Source organism: Mercenaria mercenaria, chromosome 16, assembly GCF_021730395.1.
Source record: "Mercenaria mercenaria strain notata chromosome 16, MADL_Memer_1, whole genome shotgun sequence".
Lineage (NCBI taxonomy): Eukaryota > Metazoa > Mollusca > Bivalvia > Venerida > Veneridae > Mercenaria > Mercenaria mercenaria.
Genome location: NC_069376.1, coordinates 58,095,747 through 58,113,834, shown reverse-complemented (window position 1 = coordinate 58,113,834; position 18,088 = coordinate 58,095,747).

The following is an 18,088-nucleotide window of genomic DNA, read 5'->3' as shown; positions in this document are numbered from 1 at the left end:
AAACAAGAACAAAGGAGAATAAAATTTTAAACTAAACAATCAGTTTCACATTTCATAGAAAGTATTTTTTATTTTATGTCGGCCTTTGTAGTGGCACTTCTCCTTTCTTCCTCCACGACTTTTTCTTTAACCCGTGTTACATCCATATTTCACAAAATCAATAACTGTAAAATAAAGCAAAACACAGGTGAGCATCTTTTAGAATATATGCTATTTAAGAGTTAGGAAAGAGATAAAAGTTCGTTTAGTAACATTGCTAAATTGCTTATTCGTTTAGTAACATTGCTAAATTGCTTGTAATTATTGTCTTGGTATAGAAATTTATCATGATATTTAAATTTCTTTTATTTATACAAAGATTTTATTCAGCATATTAATCTTACTTTTGAATATTTTGATATTTGACTACAGATCTTAAATAAATAGTAAAATCGATATTTTATGATCAAAATATATGAATTATGTATTTATAAGTTCAAAGAATGAAAGATAATTAGATTTTTTAGTGTTCTGCAATTCTCCAGCTGGACCATCTTCTTCGCCAATCTCCACAGGCTTCACAGCTTGTCAGTCCACTTCACCATTGTCCCTTGGTTTCGACATCCTTCTACAGCGTAACACATCACCATCAATCTCTGTAACTAAGGATCTCCCGTCATCGGCCATGTTTTTGTTATAACGTTATACCGCACTCTCCAAGTTAATGATGTTCATCCATCTAATTTTATTTGCAGAATTCTGAAATTTTCTAGAGTTCTCCAAGTTATAATATTACTGTTTCATTTACGCAAGGTCCAATATTTCGGACGACCACCGAACATATTTCAGGTAATTATGTCGTAAAGCAGATAATTATGTTGTTTCCCATTTGTCATAAATGGCAGATAAGATCAAAGCTGCATGTTTACAAATTGTCATAAAAGATTGAATGCTATGTAATTTTTTGCTTTGACAGGTACTTCCCAATATGTAACCGTTACGTATAATTAGTTTCCCTTTGGCTATTATATAATGACAGTCCGCAATCTGACAAAACTTAAAATGTTCACTTGGAATACACTTTTTCATCGGTTTTATTTGACAGTTTGTCAGTATTTTTATGTCAGCAAATTCATTGTTTCTTTCTGTACTTTGCATGAACCGTTACGTTACCGAAACCTTACTTCTGTGTACTTTCTGCAAGCTATGTCCTACGTTTTACATTTTTCGAAAAATAAAGATATCAGCCAAAATATGTTCCTAACAAAAAGCAAAATGTTCTTGACATAAAAAAATGTAATTATCTGATATTTAACAATGCATAAGAAAGCTACAAAAAATCTCTACAAAATTAAGCATTTAGTCATTTTTAAATACAAAAAGAAATACATACAAAACCAACACCAATATATCAACAGAATATCTGATAATGATATCTTCCATTCTATTTACAGAAATGTGACCTTTCTAGATGATCCTACAGAAATATTATGTCGTCCGCGAGAAAAAAATAAATTTCCCGACAGACTACTCTGCAAAAACTTGAAAGGGTAACCTAAATAAGTAACAGCACGTTTGACCGTTTTTGCAACTCTTTGACAAAATACTACATCAGGTCTCATAAAACAAAAATCTGTTGTACTTAAAATATCCGGTACGCATACGTACCTCATAATGCAATATATGCATCGATTTCACGCTATGATAGTAAGACTCTGACATAAGATTGCAGAAGGCTGTATCTGAGCCTGTCTTAATCGAAGACATCTTACAAGACAACTGGGATCACAACTTCCAGTCTCACAAAGACAATATCAAGTAACTCTTAGTATCTCCCAATATATAAGAATCTCTGCTAATTTTGCAAAAGGCAGTATATTTGCCCGTTTAACAGTAAACAAATTCAACTTTACTGGAATCCACATGTTCCAGCGACAATATCAAGTCATTTTTACAAAATAAACATATTCTTCCTTGCCATATCAGGCTTCAAAATATTTCAAGCACAACAGACTAACCTTTCAATTTACTGTGACCAGAAGTAACCATATGGTTAGAAAGATAACCATGTACACATTTATTCAGCAATGACACTTTAACCCAGCAACGCATTCTCATGCACGAAACATCCTAAACAGGAATTTCACGTATTTAACTAGTTTTCAGCCGTTCCTTAAACATTCACATATATATTTTTGATAAAATATTACCCGTATACCGTAACAGAAACTACATGTAGCGCTTGTAACGTAGTGTACCTGAAGTTTGACGGTCTTGAACACAACACATTACAACAGTTCTAACATTTATTTTCTACGAAGAGCAATGCACAGTAACTTACAAATGTTCAGTCTAATTTCATGAATATAATCAATGTTCAATAATTCTTTTAAAACAGTTCTGTTTACTGATCTATTTAACAACATTTCTTAATTATAAATATATTTCAAACTAGCTCTTAACAAAGCTTATTAAGTTTCAGCTCATGGGAGCGGGACGACATGTCCCTTGCCCGTACCTGGGCACCTTTCCCGATCACAGAGTGTATTGAGTTTATAAAGGATTATACAGGAAAACACAGCAGACACATTATCTAATTTCCCGATCACTTAAGGATACGTACAAGTTCAACAAGCCTTAAGCTACTGAAGATTGTCAAATCTTGTCTGACTTGTCAATTTATGAAATGTACAGTTTTCATCTTCTATAATTTTTAAAATCTTAAACTTCTGAAAGAAATACCCGAAATAAAATACAAAACACCTGAGCATTACACTACAAATTCCTTCCTTTCTTCACGAAAAAAAAGTTTAAAAAAAAGGTTGAAATGTCTGAATGATCAAAATAAACAGTAAACTTATAGAAGTCTAAAAAATCCAACTAATATGGACTATTAAGTTGTATATTGGGGAATTGAATAATGTGTCAATATAACAGGGCACGCCAATCAAGGAGACAGGAAATGTTCCTTTAATTGTTCGTTCCCTTGCATACATCAATAAAATCAAATAAACAGGAATCCCTACTTGTTTAGGTTTCAGAAATTAAATCATATGATAGATTAACATAGCTTAAACATACAAATAAGTTATAACTTGAACACAGAATTCATCATAAAAGTTACACAGTAAACATCATTTCATATGTGTATGTAACATTCATTATTCGTTATAGTCCTATTCGCAGTCATACATTTGTACGTAATGAAAGTCATTTCCGTTCTTCATATTTAGAAAGTGCCACTTTGCGTAGGGATTCCATTCAAAGTCTGTGTGTTCACGGATATTCTGAATCAATAGGTACAAATATATCAAATTCTGAAATTTGAAAGCACAATTAAAATTCTGTTTAACATTGCATGAAACTCAGATATACGAATGTTCATTAGTTTGTATGTTAACCCATTTTTCTGCACGATAACATGTTTTTAGTATTCTTACTATTAAAATTAACATTTTTGAATTATTATGTTAAGATATGTAAATACATGATTTCTTAATCATAAGCAATGTACTAGTCTAGGATGAAAAAAAAATCAATTGATAAAGTATAACAACTTGTTTAAAAAAAAACAAGTGATAAAAGAAATAAAGTTAAACAAATGCAATGAGAAATTTTCCAGTGGTGTTCCCAGTTGGCTGGTGGAATTGACATCTACTGCACATAACCACTGATCCAACCGTAGTATAACGTTACACGACCATGGTATCAGCAGTCGGTAGTTCTCGATCCGTCAGCTTCTTAAGAATGTCCATTGCCATTGTTCATCGTTTTGTTAAACGATATCCACCAAAGGAGATGTTATCCTGATCGTTGAATCGCCAAAACTTCATCGTACCATATCCAACTCGATAGTCGTGGTTTCATTGCTCTGTGTACTAAAATTCTAAAGATCTGCGATTTAATGTCATGTAACTTTCTGTTGTTTCAGCTTGCCATTCGATAATATGCATTTGATTTAATTATTATGCTACTGTGCATGCTAAGTCCTTTCACTGCGTTTTAATTTGAATAAAATAACTTCATAGTAAGAAATTCAGTGAAATATCTCTCCTTTTCTATCAATTTTTAATGTGAATGTTTCGTTTAAATACCACTGTTTAATCTGAATTGCCAAGTTCTTATTATTTCGTAGAAAGTCACTGTTAACGAATGTTGTCTTAGAACTGTCTTTATTTCTAAATCCTTTACCGGAATATTCGCATGAACATGTGAGCATAAGCTATCAAGCCTTTTTAATCTTCATAGTTCTTAATATTAAGTACAAGCTTGTATCAATTTCTTTAAAATCTATACTCTAAAATAGACAACGGACAAAATCAGTATTTCACACAAGAGAAGAAACGCTAGCAAAACGTCAAATATTATACCGTATGACACCTTACATAGAAATAAAAAAAATTTGCAAGCAAACAAAACACATACTGAAATCAATATTTACACAAATTAATGACAATAATCAGTTATGCTTCTACATGCATAACGGTGATGGAGTACAACATCTCTTTTACTTCACGAACAGCTGAATATTTATAACCATGAATGACCACAAACTGTTATTTTCAATAAAAACAGTCTACATACTGAACCTAGTATAGTGGCGATTTTAACATTTATAACAAACCCCTGAGCCTATTTGTATTAAATCAGCTCTACACCTAAAGGGATTTTTATATTATATCACAACACATCGTCTTCTCTAGACGCGGTTGACAAGCCTGCCTTGAGGCTACGAAACAAATATATCAATTCAGCTTAATTAATTTTAAACACTTAAATCATTATAACTGTACTCCGATGAATCTATATGCAAGAAATAAATAGTCAATAAAATTGCTCCCAAAAGTGTCTTAAATAAACGTGTACTTAAACGTTCAATCCGTGCGAAAGCACAGCATCTCTATAGTTTTAATTACTAGTATCCATATCGAAAATGGACACATTATAGAGGATACACCATTTAATACTATTAAAATGGTTTCAAGGAATTTAAGCTTCCATAGCTTTTCCTTTACAATTACAACATAAGAATGCACCATTGGTATCAATAAAATGACTATTTACAGTATGACATATGCATAAACAACAAAAAAAGTAGGATCTTTATATATACACAGATAAATATTTGCGGTTTCCTTGCGTTTCTTTAATCCTTTACATTTTTCAGCATTTTTGCTACATTTTATAACTCAACAATCGTATCATAATAAAATTTCGTCATGATTCCTTACGAATTCAACTGAATATAAAAGTTTGTCAAGAACATTTTTGTTTAATTTCTTGTTTTTAAAACCGAAAAAGCTTGTATTTTATAAGAACTATGTATGAAAGTAAAGGTCCTACTGTGAGCGGCATCACATCATTCTTGGCGTGTCATGGTATAGTGGTACTTGCAAATTGATCTCGCGACAACCCATCGTAGAAGTCCGACATCCTGTCTGCGGCGCCATAAAAGTGCTTGTAGCGTAGCACGTTGTACCTGAAGCTTGTCTTGAACACAACACATTATGACAGTTCTAACATTTATTTTCTATAAAGAGCAATGCACAGTAACTTACAAATGTTCAGTCTAATTTCATGAATATAATCAATGTTAAATAAGTCTTTTAAAACAGTTCTGTTTACTGATCTATTTAACAACATTTCTTAATTATAAATATATTTCAGCCTAGCTCTTAACAAAGCTTATTAAGTTTCAGCTCATGAGAGCGGGAACAAGTCCCATAGCCCGCACTTGGGCAGCCTCCCGATCACAGAGTGTATTGAGTTTATAAAGGATTATACAGGAAAACACAGCAGACACATTATCTAATTTCCCGATCACTTAAGGATACGTACAAGTTCAACAAGCCTTAAGCTACTGAAGATTGTCAAATCTTGTCTGACTTGTCAATTTATGAAATGTACAGTTTTCATCTTCTATAATTTTTAAAATCTTAAACTTCTGAAAGAAATACCCGAAATAAAATACAAAACACCTGAGCATTACACTACATATTTACAATTAATGTTTGCGCATATCTATGAATACAACACAAGTTTCATAGGATAATCCATACTCCTTCATTTAAACAATTTGTCAATGCGGGAATGCTTAAAACTGTTTAAATGTGGCCATAAGGGAAACAAATATCATATGGAACAAGTAAAATAAACATAATATGACAAGATAAAATTTTCGAAAATCAAGTATTTTCACATTTGCATTTCTTAATGCAATCTTTTGAGTATTTTCCTCAATGCATTGTTTCTTATTGTTTTACGTTGTTTTTATTATTATTATTTTACATTTTTTTTTAAAGAATTTTGTATATAATGAGTTAGGTTTTATCATTTTATAAATTTGAATTTCTTTTCGTGTCCAACAATTAATCAAAAATAAATTTACCTTAAAATTTTGTTCAAAAATAGAAACAAAAATTTAATAAAACAAAAAAAGACTAGCTTGCATAATTATACTAGAAGATAGGTAAGATGGTAACTCACAGTTTGTCTTCTTTCGGCTCGGCAGCGTGTCGTCGAGGCAGTCGTACTTTGCTTCGTAATGTTGCAACAACCCATTTTGAAAGTCGACATCCTGGTCACGGCACCAAAATATTTTGAACTGGTGTAACGTAACACAACACGAGTCTGAACGTTTTTGATGTTTATTTACACAGTAGGATATTTCGTACATAACTTTCATTATTCATTTTGTAACTTCTTAAGTCTGATTTTAACAAGTGTCATATCTTAAACCTAACTTGATATTAATATCTATAAGACCCATTTTCTAGGTCTTAGCTTCGGATTCCAGATTCACACCTGGACTGTCCCAGACCCTTTTCGACCATCTGAGATATCTAAAACGGCAATATATAGCAATTCTCTAACATCAGTTATATGCATTGTCTGACAATTTGACGTATAAAACGTGTGGGGGTTTGATATAATAAACAATAACATAAATGCCTCATATATCAGCTTGACAGAATGTACTCGTTATATGTCCGCTAATATACTTCTGACCTTATTTGACAAGTTAAACAAATAAAATAATCTTTGATTATTTTACACTAGGAATGTCGAGTGCACGAAATTTCGTGGTTTCGTGGTTATGTGCAATATATTCAGTGTTAAAACTTACAAAATAAATTTTTGATTATACTTTGCATAAGATGAAAATCATACGCAATGCATTTACTAGATGGCTTTTCCTTAGAAAGATGCTTCCGTCTCGTTTCGGTAAGCATGCTGATAAAAAATTATATACATGTACGTTAACTAAGATACCAATAAAAGTCTATATTTGTATTTTCGTGTATTTTCATGCACATCTAATGCAATACACTATATATGATAATAGTCATGCAAAAATAGTATGTACAAATGCAAATATCATTTTATGTAATCTCTTTATAGCAATATAAACATGGTATGTCTATGAAAGTTTCTTGTGTTTTCATTTGTGTATACATCATTCAATCACTTGCTAAATAACAGTGTAAAACAATTATAGCTATATATATGTCTGCCTTTAAATATCATTTCTGCTCAGATTTATTGTATTCACAATATACATCATATGTGTCCATTTCATATGGGGCCTCTGTGTCCGAGTGGTCAAGTTCAAAGGAATGATCTTTTTTTCTGTTCTTTTTTACTTGCAAATATATTGGGGTTTTTTTTGTCAATGAAAACTGTCTTTTGATTAAAAAACGATTGAAAACAATTTAAATTATTATCTTAAACACTCCTGAAAATCAAGCTGTTAAAAAAATACATGACTTACCGCCTGCGAGTACTCTTCAAAATACAATAAGGCGTAAAAAATTCTTTGTTTCCGCTATCCCGATCTTCCCTACATTTTTGGCCCGCCCCTAAATTTTATGGCCTAGGAGAATTTTTTTTCAACTTTTTAACAAAAATTTGAAAAACTGCACTTTTTATGCTTAAAACAAGGCCAGTGATGGTAGAAATTGACTTACCGTTGCTCTAAAAGCATAAACTTCATTATTTGTATTCATTTTTTGACACAAAATTAATTTCAGAAAAGTCTCCCTTAATAAAATAATAATAATAAAAAAAATTCCGACCTACCTACCCTATTTTTTTAGTATGTTACCGGAAACAAAGAATTTTTTAAGGCTAAGCTGTTATATAAATTAAGGTTGACGAACCCACTACCTGTTTTGTACAGAAAATTTATACGAAAAGGTATATTGACGAAACCTCGAACACCCCTTCAAATAAAGATAGAAAATACGCTATCAGCACTTCTGGTGTATTTTTCTCGGCCGCTTTCAATTGATTTATGAATATTGAATTAGATGAGTCGTTAGGAGAAATAGAGGAAGTTGTGTTAGATGGAAATGAAGGTTTACAGCCATACATGTTTGAGCCGATCGCTCCAGAAAGCGGAATATCGTCTGATTCAGATCTGAATACAGACTCCGATGATGACCCGCTAGACCGTTCCGGTCTTGATCCTATATCTATCTATCTATCTATCTATCTATCCTGCATCACGCCTCTTTTCGAGTATTATGTGCAGCTGCGCGCCTGTACAAGAAATTTAAAAAGTAGAATGGACAGGAGAATAAAAGTAATACACGATGTGTATTGCAAGCATGAAATACAGTTGATAGTGTTAAAAAAAGAAGGATTTACACAGGTAAAAGCAGTTTAAAAACAGGTCTATCATGTTAAGCATTGTGTGCAAGTTTGCTCACATCCTACTTAAACTGGTTCAGGGTGGGGGCTTGCACAAGTTGAGCTGGAAGGGAATTCCAAAGCACTATGGTGGCTGGAAGAGAAGATTACTTATAGTAATTACAGGGAGTGAGGATCTGGGTGTAGGAGTGGGGATGCATATGTCTTGTTAGACAGGATGGGGGACTGATATAAGGAGGAAGTGGTACAGCAACCAAACCATTCACTATTTTGTAAAACACAAGGAGGCGTGAATCAGATCACCTATTTTCAAGGGTACGCCATCCCAGCTGATTTAGCATGTTTGTGACACTGCTGTAAGTGGAGTAGTCAAGGTTAACCCATCGCGCTGCCCACCGCTGATTTCATTTCGATGTGGTGAATTTTATATTGGGTATATGGGCTCCAGACACAGCTAGCATATTCCAGCTGTGGCCTGACTAGAGCTTAATTATAAGCTTATTCGGGCAGCTTTGGACGTGACTAAATTGGTGTTTATTCCGGTAAGATCTGCGGATATAATTAAAGTTTTCCGTTAGTGATCCGTCCGAATGGTTAGTTATTTAGCAGCGCTGATGATAAAAAACTTATTCATATACAGTATTCACAAATTAATCAGAGTTAGCCAGTATAATGCCTGACCACTATACCCCACCCGCTACCATAGATAAGCGATGTACTTGCAGTAGTAAATGTAAATATTTCAATTGACACTGAAGACAGAAACTGTTGACGGAAAATGCATCTGATGAAAACATTAATGCTGAACATGCAGTGGGTACACAACTTTAGAAATCGTATATACATACCATCCTACTGCCCGGTGCAAATTGGCAGGTTTTCGGGAAAACAGCTTATTAGCTTACTACTCGATCCCTTGCTTTTGTAATCAAAGTACTGAGAGGACTGGTGGGGACAATGCATTGCAGTTTCAAGACTTGATGTAACCCATTCATGTCAGGGAGGTACATGCAGGCATTATGTAATGCACTTGTGTGTGGCAAGAAATGGAGTGGTCACAACTTTAACAGTGCACAACAATAAAATTTATTAACTTTGTGTTCAATACACTTCTATATTTTGTTCAAAAGGTAAAGATAAAAATCTAGTCTTGTCCAATAGCAGTTGTTCATCGACAAACAAAAACCTTTCATTGCCATTGATAAAATGAAAAAGATAAAGCTATACAATGTATTTCAATTTCTTCAATACTTCTGTTTGCACTCTATGTCCTGACATCATGTGTTCTTGAGAGTCTAACAGAAACAGGCAAACTTTGTAACACTTTATGAAAGTTTTGAAAGAAAGTCAAAATATTCCAATATGTGAAAGTTTAAAGGAACAGGATTTCCTTGAACTGACATTGAAAAAAATCTAGGCTATGTTTTCTAATGTGTACAATACTTATCAATTAAAAAAGTCAGGAATGTTTTTTTTTTGTTACAAATAAGCATAATTTTAATAAGGAGTCGTCATTAGTAAACACACAAACACCTGCAAAAATATTTTTATAGATCTACCTTTTTTCCATTCCAAATATTGCTAAAGTTCAGTAACTGTTTTCTTAAAAAATGTACATGATATATGATGATTATAAGGATCTTACATGCATGCCTGTGTAAGACGGGGTTTTCCCTACCCGAGGGACAGTGTGGAATGGAAAACCAAGCGTTAGCGAGGTTTTTTATCCATGCTGTCCCGAGGGTAGGGAAAACAGCTGTCTTACACAGGCAGACATGTTAGATCATTTTTCTTGCCTATCATGTTCAAAATAGATCGTGGAGACAAATAGGTTTGGGTATTTCCTGACATTATTTATAAAGTTTATGACGTCACAATGGTACCAGTACTGTGTGACGTCACCTTAGTGCACGCTATTTTAGACAAGGTTTTTCCCTAGGGAAAGACAGGAATATCTATCCCCGGCACGTGCTCGGATAAATGTATACTTTCCCCGCTAGGATATAAGATCCTTATATTCATATTGTTTGTTATGTTTGTTGATCAAAATAACATTGTCTGTTTCAATTTTAGGTTATTTAATATACACCTGTTTTTCAAACTGTCAATATCATAATATAAGAAATACATTTAACTTCATATCAATGAACCTACCGAACTGGCGTATACAGTTCGAGTAAATTAGGATACGAAACGCCCGTGGAAAAAGAACAAGATTTCTGGTGGTTCTGCCTTCGAATATCACCATCAGAAACCATTTGCACCCTCAGATAGAAGAAATACATTAAACTGGTAACATAAATGTACAACTGCAGGGATGATTACCAAGAAAATGAGGCCAAAATATAACGGGCACCTGTGGCAAGTTATCATCGCGGAATGGTGGATTACCTCTCATAGCAAAAATTACTCTGTCTGAAAAATGATGAAATACGTATATGTACGCGCAATTATAACAGTATTTAGCGCACTTTTTACGTTAAACGATAATTTTCCTGCAGATAAATACCAGTTTGATCAGCGTATATGGCGTTTCTTTTTGGGGGCAATGCCCCCAGATTTCACAAACCGTCTTTCAATTTTCTTGTCGAGCTTATGACCAAACTGACAACACACAGAAAACAAGTTCCAAAGTATTTACCAAACATAACTTTGCATTTTGCAATTATATTTTCGATCCAGATATGATTAAATAGATCTACACATTTTATATCAACAAAAGTATGTGAAGAAAACTAAACTGCATTATACAATAAATTAAATAGATCATTTGTAAGCGTAAAATAATAAAGAGCTGATTTGATTGAAACCGACACTTGTATTTGATCATGTGAAACATACGAAATCCAAAACTATTCATACGCGCAAAAAATGTGTCTATATTCGCTGAAAATAGCAATACTAAGGAATTGCAACGTACCCACGAAAAGTCCGTAGATTATTGATTTTTTCATCACCGTGCCTCTAACTGTCGAAATGTGTAATGAGACAATTTATCAGTTGCGGCGATCAGTACCGTTTATCAGTAGCGAATCATGATTTAATAATCAGCACATTATAGATCCGATTCGCAATGTTTATAAATATCTTGTGTTGCAGGATGTTGATTTCTAAAATATTATTCAGAATTAGAGTCTGAAATGAAATACTTTTCGATGTCATAAGAAATATATTTTCAAGAGATTTGTTATTTATGAAAAATTAATCAAGGTAAAAGATAATAATAATAAAATAAAATAAAAAAAGTGTTTACTTGAATAGAATAGTAGAAAAAACATTACTTATTCGTCAGTTTGAATTATGACTATTTGGTTCGGGGCGGTGGGGGAGGTGGGGTTAATTTGACAGTTTGATTTTGTAATTAATTACGGTGGATCTAATTTAATAATCGTCAGTAGATATATTTTCTCTCATTGTTCGAATTCGTAATCAACTATGAAAATTACTTCTGTTTACATCACTTAGAACATTTTAAGCTTAAGGCATTTTTTCTAGTCGGACCTCTTTATTAGTGATTGTTTAAAGTTATTACAATTATATATTTTGATCTCGAAATCAGCTGTAAATCGTTAATCAAAATGTCTTGCCACAGAAGTTGCATAAAAATGAATTGAATTTCAGATAGTTACTAAAATTTAATACACAATTGCACGGTGCATATCCATATTGGCGGATTCTGCGAAATATGCTTTATCGGCGTCGGCACCGGCGATTCTTTGCTATAAACAGGTAGGCAGTCATAAAAAGTCAGATAAACACACCAAATTAATTAAGATATAATGTTTCCAGATAGTCATTAGCATAGAGCCTCTCTGTGCGTTATGCAGAGAACCTGCCTGTGCATAAAAAAAACTGGTATGCAGACAGTGCAGAGAGACCACCGGTGCCACGGCAAAACCCCGAAAGTAAGTGGTTTTGAAAAAATCCATTTACTTTTCGGCCTATTTATCTTTATTATTTGGAAGAATATTGATAATTGAATACAAATAGTGCGCTTGATATGTATGATATCAAAGCAAAAACTGGTTAAAGACTGTGGAAGAAGTCGGGCTACTGTGTTCCATGTCAGTACAGCATCAACAAATTTCATCGAGTTGCGAGCAAAATCGCTGATAATTAAAAAGTAAACACTATAAAATATGGAAAAGACAATCTTATGTTCCGTGCTCTACTTATTTTGAGCAACATACCTATGATCATGGATGGCAGCCGGATTTTCGCCTCCCATACCGACCTGGGCACTGTTTATAGCAAAAAATAGCCGGTGCCGACGCAAAGAAACCGCCGATATAGCAGATTTCGCAAAGAGTGCGTCGATATGGATATGTACTGTGAATTGGAGAGAGCATTCTGAATATACATGTCATCTAGGGAAGGTTTGAATCCATGGAGATGTTGTCAAAAGTTATGGCATAAGAATCTTGCGGGCATGCAGTAATTTCAATTGGAACCACCACACCACCGCAAATCAGGAGAGATATTTTTTTTTTACCTTTTCCTGAAATCCGACCTCACAATAGGGCAAATAGAAACGCGCTTATTCTGGAAAAGTACAGTATTTTCCAAACTGAATATGTGCCCGATTCTTTAGTCTAAAGATCAGAACATTATGTATATGACGTGTTTAACATAATTATAATGTTCGGGAAATCCCAATCTGACTAAAGTACTTGATCTTCTAAACGAAGATCTGAGAACGACCCATTCACATTCGTCTTCTGTATATTTTGGATTTCCAATATTGCTATTTTTATTTTCGCAAATCTATTTTTATTTCAACCAGATAACTTGTTCGAATGTCAAAGAGTAAGAAAAATTTGCAGTTAATCCAGGACTCGAACCCGGGACCTCTCGCTTACAGAGCAAGTGCCCTACCGACTGAGCTAACCGGTTATCTGATATCTTTCGACATAAAAATTGTAGATATCAAAAACCAAGGCTTTTTAAAGCTTGCAGAATGTTGTAAGTTAGCTTTTGATTGGTTAGCGGAAGGGTCGTCAGAACGAGGCTATCAATAGCTCGTTATCAGATCCTAAGCGTAACGTAATAGGAGATGTACTTTAGTCAGATTGGGGAAATCCTTGAAAAAGGACTGAAGAAAATATTAATTCCCAGATTTTTATTTAAAACAAGAGGGCCATGAAGGCCCTGTATCGCTCACCTGATCTATAGACCTAAAGATCATAAAGATTACCAAGTTTCATTAAGATATGGTCATAAATGTGGCCTCAGGAGTGTTAACTAGCTTTTCCTTTGATTTGACCCAGTGACCTAGTTTTTGACCTCACAAGACCCAGATTCGATCTTGACCTAAAGATCATCAAGATTAACATTCTGACTAAGTTTCATGAAGATACAGTCATAAATGAGGTCTCTAGAGTGTTAACAAGCTTTTCCTTTGATTTGACCTAGTGGCCTAGTTTTTTCACCCCACCTGACCCAGATTCAAATTTGACCTAAAGATCATCAAGATAAACATTCTGACCAAGTTTCATTAAGATATGGTCATAAATGTGGCCTCAAGAGTGTTAACTAGCTTTTCCTTTGATTTGACCTGGTGAACTAGTTTTTGACCCGGCATGACCCAGACTTAAACTTGACCTAAAGATCATCAAGATTAACAATCTGACTAAGTTTCATAAAGATACAGTCTTAAATGTGGCCTTTAGAGTGTTAACAAGCTTTTCCTTTTGATTTGACCTAGTGACTTAGTTTTTTATCCCACCTGATCCAGATTTGAATCTGACCTATAGACCATCAGGATTAACATTCTGACCAAGTTTCATTAAGATAAGTTCATAAATGTGGCCTCTGGAGTGTTAACTAGCTTTTCATTTGATTTAACCTGGTGACCTAGTTTTAACCCTACGTAACCCAGATTCAAACTGGACCTAAAGATCATCAAGATTAACATTCTTATGAAGTTTCATGAAGATACAGTCATAAATGTGGCCTCTACAATGTAAACAAGCTTTTCCTTTGATTTGACCCGGTGACCTAGTTTTTGTCCCCAGATGACCCAATAGCAAACTTGTCCAAGATTTTATTGAAGGTGACATTCTGACCAACTTTCATGAAGATTATGCCAAAATTGTGACCTCTAGAATGTTAAAAACTTTTCCTTTGATTTGACCTGGTGACCTAGTTTTTGACCCCAGATAACCCAATATCAAACTCATCCAAGATTTTATTACGGGTAACATTCTGACCAAGTTTCATTCACATTTGGCCAAATTTGAGACCTCCGGAGTGTTAACAAGCTTTTCCTTTGATTTGACCTGGTGACCTAGTTTTTGACCCCAGATGACCCGATATTGAACTCGCCCAAGATTTTATTGAGAGTAACATTCTGACCAAGTTTCATTAATACTGGGCCAAAAGTGTGACCTTTAGAGTGTTAGCAGTTAAATTGTTGACGACGACGCCGACGACGGACGGACGACGGACACAGGGTGATCATGATCACAAAAGCTCACCTCTGAGCACTTCGTGCTCAGGTGAGCTAAAAAAGAAACGCCATATACGCTGATCAAACTGGTATTTATCCGCAGGAAAATTATCGTTTAGCGCAAAAAGTGCGCTAAATACTGTTATAATTGCGCGTACATATACGTATTTCATCATTTCTCAGACCGAGCAATTTTTGCTATGGGAGGTAATCCACCATTCCGCGATGATAACTTGCCACAGGTGCCCGTTATATTTTGGCCTCATTTTCTTGGTAATCATCCCTGCAGATGTACATTTATGTTACCAGTTTAATGTATTTCATCTATCTGAGGGTGCCAATGGTTTCTGATGGTGATATTCGAAGGCAGAACCACCAGAAATCTTGTTCCACGGGCGTTTCGTATCCTAATTTACTCGAACCTTACTGTATACGCCAGTTCGGTAGGTTCATTGATATGACGAATCACGGTTTTCATAGTGTTTAATGTATTTCTATATTATGATATTGTTAGTTTGAAATACAGATGTGTATTAAATAACCTAAAATTGAAACAGACAATGTTATTTTGATCAACAAAACTAACAAATAATATGAATAATAATATCATCCTATATCATTTATATTTTTAAGAAAACAGTTACTGAACTTTAGCAATAGTTGGAATGGAAAAAAGGTAGAACTATAAAAATATTTTTGCAGGTGTTTGTGTGTTAACTAATGACGACTCCTTATTCAAATGATGCTTATTTGTAACCAAAAAAAAAACAAACAAAAAAACATTCCTGACTTTTTTAATTGATAAGTATTGTACACATTAGAAAACATAGCCTAGATTTTTTCAATGTCAGTTCAAGGAAATCCTGTTCCTTTAAACTTTCACATATTGGAATACTTTGACTTTCTTTCCAAACTTTCATAAAGTGTTACAAAGTTTGCCGCCTGTTTCTGTTAGACTCTTAAGAACACATGATGTCAGGACATAGAGTGCAAACAGAAGTATTGAAGAAATTGAAATACATTGTATAGCTTTATCTTTTTCATTTTATCAAACCTGGCAATGAAAGGTTTTTGTTTATCGATGAACAACTGCTATTGAACAAGACTAGATTTTTATATTTACCATTTGAACAAAATATAGAAGTGTATTGAACACAAAGTTAATAAATTTTATTGTTGTGCACTGTTAACGTTGTGACCACTCAATTTCTTGTCACACACAAGTGCATTATATAATGCCTGCATGTACTTCCCTGACACGAACGGGTTACATCAAGTCTTGAAACTGCAATGCATTGCCCCCATCAGTCCTCTCAGTACTTTGATTTTAAATAAAAATCTGGGAATGGATTTTTTCTTCAGTTCTTTTTCAAGGATTTCTCGAACATTATAATTATATTTAACACGTCATATACATAATGACTGTTCTGATCTTTAGACTAAAGAATCGGGCACATGTTCAGTTTGAGAAATGTTGTACTTTTCCAGAATAAGCGCGTTTCTATTGGCCCTATTGTGAGGTCGGATTTCAGGAAAAAGTGAGAAAAAAAAATAGCTCTCTTGATTTGCGATGGCGTGGTGGTTCCAGTTGAAATTACTGCATGCCCCGCAAGATTCTGATACCATAACTTTTGACCCATGGATTCAAACCTTCCCTAGATGACATGTATATTCAGGATGTTCTCTCCAATTCACAGTACATATCCATATCGACGCACTCTTTGCGAAATCTGCTATATCGGCGGTTTCTTTGCGTCGGCACCGGCTATTTTTTGCTATAAACAGTGCCCAGGTTGGTATGGGAGGCGAAAAATCCAGCTGCCATCCATGATCATAGGTATGTTGCTCAAAATATGTAGAGCACGGTACATAAGATTGTCTTTTCTATATTTTATAGTGTTTACTTTTTAATTATCAGCGATTTTGCCCGCAACTCGATGAAATTTGTTGTGGAACACTAGCCCGACTTTTTCCACAGTCTTTAACCAGTTTTTGCTTTGATATCATACATATCAAGCGCACTATTTGTATTCATTTATCAATATTCTTCCAAATAATAAAGATAAATAGGCCGAAATGTAAATGGAATTTTTCAAAACCACTTACTTTCGGTTTTGTCGTGGCACCGGCGGTCTCTCTGCATACCAGTTTTTGTTTTTTTTTTCTTCTTTTTTTTTATGCACAGGCAGGCTCTCTGCATTACGCACAGAGAGGCTCTAGGCTAATGACTATCTGGAAACATTATAGCTTAATTAATTAGGTGTGTTTATCTGACTTTTTATAACTGCAAAGCATATTTCGTAAAGAGTCCGCCAATATGGATATGCACCGTGCAATTGTGTATTAAGTTTTAGTAACTATTCGATATTCAATTCATTTTTATGCAACTTCTGTGGACAAGACATTTTGATTAACGATTTACAGCTGATTTCGAGATCAAAATATATAATTATACATATTAAACAATCACAAATAAGGACGCTTTAACCAAGTACGTAAATAATGTAAGCTTTAAAATGTTCTTAATAGTTGGTGTAAAACAGGAGTAATCTGTTCATAGATGATTTTACTAAACAATGAGAGAAAAAATCTACTGACGATTATTAGATAAGATAATAATTACAAAAAATCAAACTGTCAAAATAACCCCCCCCCCCCCCCCCCCCCCACATCCCGAACCAAATAAGTCATAAATTCAAACTGACGAATAAGTAATGAATTTTTTCTACCTATTCTATTTCAAGTAAACCATTGTTTTTTTATTTTATTTTTATTATTATTATCTTTTATATAGTATTAATTTTTATGAATAACATCTCTTGAAAATATTTTCTTAGACATGCGAAAAGTATTTCATTTCAGCACTCTATTTTCTGAAATAATATTTTAGAAATAACACCTGCACAGAAAAGATATTTTGCGAATCGGGATCTAAAGGATGTTGCCGCATATTTATAGATTCGCCTACTGATAAACGGTACTGATCGCCGCAAACTGATAAAGTTTCTC